This window comes from Setaria viridis, chromosome 7 (genome assembly GCF_005286985.2).
Source record: "Setaria viridis chromosome 7, Setaria_viridis_v4.0, whole genome shotgun sequence".
NCBI classification, from domain to species: domain Eukaryota; kingdom Viridiplantae; phylum Streptophyta; class Magnoliopsida; order Poales; family Poaceae; genus Setaria; species Setaria viridis.
The window spans coordinates 11,640,883-11,647,122 of record NC_048269.2 but is presented as its reverse complement, the minus strand read 5'-3'; positions in this window follow the sequence as shown (position 1 = coordinate 11,647,122).

Below are 6,240 nucleotides of genomic sequence, written 5' to 3'. Positions count from 1 at the left end.
TCGCCTCCTCCACTGCCTCGACGCCTCGCCTCTGCCGCCACCTCCACCTTGGCACCACCGCCATCGCCAGCAGCCACCAGACCACCCACGGCCGTCGCTCTTCCCCGATGCCATCACCCTCTCGGAGCACCGCCGCCACCCACGCCAACCTCCCCCGGCCACCGCTCCTCCACCGCGCCACCCTCCTCCCCTTCGCGACGTCATGTCGCGCCGCCGCTCCTCCCTGAGCTACATGCCCTCCCCGACTGCCGGTGCGCCAAACATCCCCGAGGCCTCCACGCCGCCGCCAGCCCTCCCCGAGGCCTCCGCGCTGCCGGTGGCCCTCCCTGAGCCCACCACGCCGCCGACCGACAATGAGCCTCGATGAGTTTAAAATTTGAAATGATTTAAACTCAAAGATATTTAAAATTTGAACTTTAAATTCAAAGATATTTTGCTGTCCAACTAAATAGAGGATAAAAAAACATGTTTTTGCATAATAATTGCTAATGTAGCTTGATATTTTCCAATGTTATACTCAACATAAGGTCGGGTCCAAATTTAAGTTCGAACATGTTATGAGGTATTCAAATCTCAAAGTTTGACTTGAATTATAAGAAACTATGTGAGAGATGTATCATTTGGGAACAATGTATACTTTGCCACTTCAATTTGTAGAATTTTACAACCAAATTTAGATATTATTGTAATTATTATTTGGTAATTTGAAGATACATGTTTGAACTGTCCCAACAAGACAATTGAATTTTTTATCTATCTCTAGTAAATGAGCTAGAATGGAACATAAGAGCCTAAATATAATTTTTGTGCAATTTTTTTTATCTTATTAGATGCACACATAGTTCAATTTTGAATTAATTTTGATAACTATGTAGAAATTCATTTAACATTTAGAAAATAGTAAATTAGTTTCAAAACTATTGAAACTTCTACCAAACAACTTATATGTAGTTTACTAAATATAAAAAATGTACTTGTGTATATAAGTTAATTATTTTTATGTGTTACTTCAAAACGGTGCAAAAAAAGAAAAAAGAAAAATAAAAATGTTAAGTAGAGTAGAAATGAAACAAGGCCTGCATAAGAAATGCATAAGAAATATTTTGAGTGCAATATTTTGAACCAATGGAAATATTTTTATGTAAAATGCATAAGAAATATTTTGAGTGCAATATTTTGAACCAATTGAAATATTTTGAGTGACCAATTGAAATATTTGGAACCAAATGATATTTTGAACCAATTAGGTGTACAAATTTGTGTTGATATGCATAAATTCATGGATAATTTTTAATTCCAAGTATTAAAATTTTGCATATTAAGAGCGACTGAATCTGCCGAGGAGGATTCTGATTCCGACGGCTCATTTGGATCATATTCTACTCCACCTGAGTATGAACCAAGCCCACCTAAGACTGGCAGGCGTCTAGATGAAGATGACCTTGAATACGATCCAACCGCGGATCATCAGGTACCTGCATGCACATTCATATACTAGCTAGTGATGCGTTTGTTGTTCACATGAAGATGATAAACTCCAACTATTATTTTCTCTACAGAACGATGACCAATCCCAGGTTCATTCGCCGCCACGACGTCGTAGAACATCAACTCTGCAGGAAGGCGAGGTAGCTGCCTCTGCACCACAGCCTTCGGCTACAACTCCTTCCAGTAGTGCTCCAAAAAATCAACATGGGAAAAGAAGTCAAAACCAGATCCCTGAGAAAGGTACTCTCGTCATAAAAATGCTTGGTTCCAAAGGTGAGCCCATAGTACTTGAGGGGATAGCTGCTAGGTTTCGGAACATATGTGGAGCTATTATCAGGGACAAATTGCAGACCTGGATCACGACTAGTAACTGGAAGAATGTGCCTACCACTACAAAGAATGTTTTGTTGGCCACATTGAAAGAAAAGTTCACTTTTCTTGAAGGTCAAGAGGAATTCGCAAGAAAATTTGCTGAGGGCCTCTTTGGGAGATGTTTCAGGAATTGGAGGTCTATTCTTAATATAGAATATGTAAAGAAAGGAAAGAATGCTAGGGACGACTTCGGTAGGATTCCTCCAGAAATGTGGGAGCAGTTTGTACAATAGAAGAACACGCCGAAAGCAAAAGCCCTGAGCGAAGAAAATACCAGGAAGGCTATGAAAGCCGTCAAGTACCCCCATCACTTGGGTGCGGGAGGGTATGCGGTCAAGATCGCTAAATGGAGGAGAGAGGAAGAAGAACAGAGGATAGCTGGTTTACCGAATTTGTTTGAAGGCTTGGATGAGCGCAGCAGGAATTGGGTGCTAGCTCGAACTCCATTATTCACACCCGACGGCAAGGTTACATTCAAACACCCAACAACACCGGAAATTTACAAGAGGTTGGAACAGCTCGCCGAGTTGCAAAAGAAGGGTCTTTTCAAGCCGAACAGGGAGAGAGATCAGCTAACCACCGCAATTGGAATCGCGGAGCACTCTGGGCGTGTTCGAGGGATGTCATCAACATTGCCCTGAGGCAAACATTCCAGAATGACCAAGGAAGCTACAGGAAGCGGGACCGTTATAAGAAAGACCTTGAGGAGAAGATGAGAGCAATCGCAAAGGAGCTGATTGAGTTCTTCGCCACCTAGCAAGCACAAGCGATGACCAACCCGACAGCATCTGATGCTCAACGACAGGCAGAACCACCCCTATAGCTTGCCACAGGATACATTGCTCCAAGTAGTGTTGGCTCCATTTCAAACATGAGGTATCCTGTAGACGAGATACAAGTGGATACACCATGCAGGTTGGTGATACCTTGTGGAAAGAAACAAAATAAGTTTTGAGAGGTAGCAACTGGCATGGCAATAACGGCTCATGTGTTCCCAAAGGAACCTCCATCAGAATACTCCTGAGTGCAAGTTGTTACAAGTTGTTACTGTGTTGGATGAGTCGTGCAAGCTTGACATCCCTACTGATGAGGGGATTGAGGTTCTCGGTGATGCGATGAACCAGTACATACTGTGGCATCGTCGAGATATCATTCTAAGTATTAATGCATCGCCAGAAACCTCACGGTCGAGCCAAGATGAACCCATGCTACAGTACACAGTCACATGTGCAGGTAGCTAGCAATGAGGGTGAGCAACCGACTCAGTCACATGTGCAGGGAGCTACCAATGACGGCAAGCAGCCAATGCCACTATCACCTGTTCTAGACGGTCTCACTGAGGAGGAATGGACTTCATTTCTCCAAGGCAATGATCCAACATCACCGAGGCCACCATCTCCACCTCCGCAGAGGCCGCCATCTCCACCTCCCTAGAGGACAGTGGTACCTCTAATTGTTAGGACATATGATAATAAGGATCCATCGACACAAGTCAACAAGTTCTTAAACGTAATGAAGAACAAGGCTTCATCTTCCAATGAGAAATCTATAGCTTGCGGCGCCTCTCAGCGAAAGGAAATAGATGAAGGCCTCAATTTCTTTGCATCAAATGAAGTGCCAGATAAATATAAGCATGGAAAACCATTTTTGTATTGGTGGGATCTATTGGAGGGCCCATGGGAACTCAATAAGGTGCATGGATGGATCATGGATGCAATAAAGCAAGGCATTCGAGCAATCACCGCGCGTATCCCAAAAAAGGTTTTCCTTGGCACTCTCGATTATGAGATTGTGATCGATTTCGAGGATTTGTATAGACTTTACCATCATCAACACCTCTACATCCAGCTCATTCAAACATGGTGCTTGTAAGTCCACATGTACCGCATACACGAGTTTTACGTACATACGTATATATTTTATATATCTAGTACCTGAGCGACTACCTATTCTGCAAGATGCAATGGAAAGAGAAAGAATTGACGAACGGCAGGTACCTTGACCCAGCACGAATTAGCGAGCTAGAGCACAAGTTCAAATTGAATGAAAGGGTCAAAACAGAAATGGAAGTAGTACAGACACAAGCGGATCATGAGTAATATGGAAAAAGCCCACAAAGATGAAATACACAAAGTGTTCATGTACATTGCAAGAGTAATGAGGAAAAAGGCTCACGAGTAGCAGATCATGGGGGCTTACAATTTTCTCTAAGCTAGCTAGTTTAAATTAATATTTATATAATTGGTGCTAATTAATGCTATCTATAATATAAATTATTCTAATATAATGCAGAGACCACTGGATTTGCATTTGTATTTACCCCAAGCTAGGATTTGCAATGATCCTCGACTTAGCCAAATTTACCAAAGATAGTTACAAGGAATTCCTAGGCATTGTACAAAAGTAAGACATTCCTTGTTGATGTAGATGTAGCAGGCGTGATGCAGAGAGCTGACTCAAGGATAGGGGATGTTCTTGATCGCCAACTTGGTGAACTTACTGGATAGCGCCTCCCTTCTAGATGCCAACGGAACTGACCTGGTCGTGGACATGGAGCTCGAGCTTCTACCCCCTCCAAGCTCCCTTAGCAATAAGTGTTTAGGTCTTTTGGCTAAAAGCTTAGGACATGACGATGTTGAATCAATAGCCGACCCCTTAGTTTTATATGGAGCTGCTGGGGAAGAGCCTAGAATCCATTTGGAAAACTAACCGCATGCTTAACGATCACGGGCGCAAGTCCTATTCCCTCGTGAGGTAAAAAACATGGGGACAAGTTCCTCTTGGTAGTTAACTGAGAAGATCACGTTAAACAAAAATATCCACCAGCCTGCCAATGCATCGTCTAGTTTCTTGGCTTGGTGGTGTAGCACAATCCGATCAGCGCCAAAAGATCTACGCAAAGGACTAAACTCTCTCATCATCCTTGTGTCTTGGGAAATTTGGAAAAACTTCAATTCTTGCGTGTTCAATGGAGTACAGCTGAACATTCAGTTGCTCGCAATGTTGCTTCAGCCGACCTCTTAAGCAGGGCGGTCCTGGTCAAGTCTTCCTTTTTCTTTTTCTGTTATTAGTTTCAGTGTTGTTGTTTTTTTTGTGTGTGTGGATGCCTCCTGAGTTGGTGAAGTTGTCGGTGTAGATGTAGCAGGCATGATGCAGAGAGCCGACTCAAGGACAAGGGATGTTCTTGATCGGCAACTTGGTGAACTCGCCGGGTAGCGCCTCCCTTCTAGATGCCAACGGAACTGACCTGGTCGTGGACATGGAGCTCGAGCTTCTACCCCCACAAAGCTCCCTTAGCAATCAGTGTTTAGGTCTTTTGGCTAAAAGCTTAGGACATGATGATCTTAAATCAATAGCCGACCCCTTAGTTTTATATGGAGCTGCTGGGTCAGGGCCTAGAGTCCGTTTGGAAAACTAACCACATGCCTACCGATCACGGTGCAAGTCCTATTCCCTCGTGAGGTGAAAAACGTGGGGAAAAGTTTCTCTCGGTAGTTTAGTGAGAAGATCATGTTAAACAAAAATATCCAACCGCCTGCCAATGCATCGTCTAGTTTCTCCGCTTGGTGGTGTAGCACCATCCGATCAACGTTGAAAGATCTGCGCAAAGGACTAAACTCTCTCCTCATCCTTGTGTCTTGGGAATTTTGGAAGAACCGCAATTCTTGCGTGTTCAATAGAGTACAGCCGAACATTCAGTTGCTCGCAATGTTGCTTCAGCCGGCCTCTTAAGCAAGGTAGTCCAGGTCGTCTTCCTTTTTCTTTTCTGGTATTAGTTTCAGCGTTGTTTTGTGTGTGCGCGGGTGTGTGTTTTGAGTTTAGGTTTGTTCCGTGCTAAGATGGGGCTTTTCCCTAATCTTATATACCTTTTTCCTCTTTGGATTAAATGACATGCAGTTCTTGTGCATCTTTTGAGAAAAAAATCTGTTGCAAATTTTTCACGTGGCTAGCTAGACAGCAGACCGGCTTTGCATGGCAAGGTTTGCCCCCGTCCAGCTGCCTGCCCTTTCTGCCGGAGACAATTCAGTCTCTTGTGTTTTCACTCGGTAAATTTGGTTTTTATTCTTCAACAGGGGAATACTATTATAAGTGTGCCAAATGAAATGCGAAAGGGACTTAACTCTCTTTTCATTCTAGTGGCCTGGGAGATTTGGTAGCATCGCGATTCATGTGTTTGAAGGAACCCTGCCAAACCTACATGCATTCGTTCAAACCGTAGCGGATGAAAGCACCTTGTGGTGCATAGCAGGTGCTTCTAAGCTCCAGGAGCTCCTTTACGGGGTGCTTATCTGGTCTGGTTTGGGTTAATGTATTCCAGCTTGCGTTTTCTTCTATCATAATGAAATGAACGCCTGCTGCGTTGTTCACAAAAAATGAAAA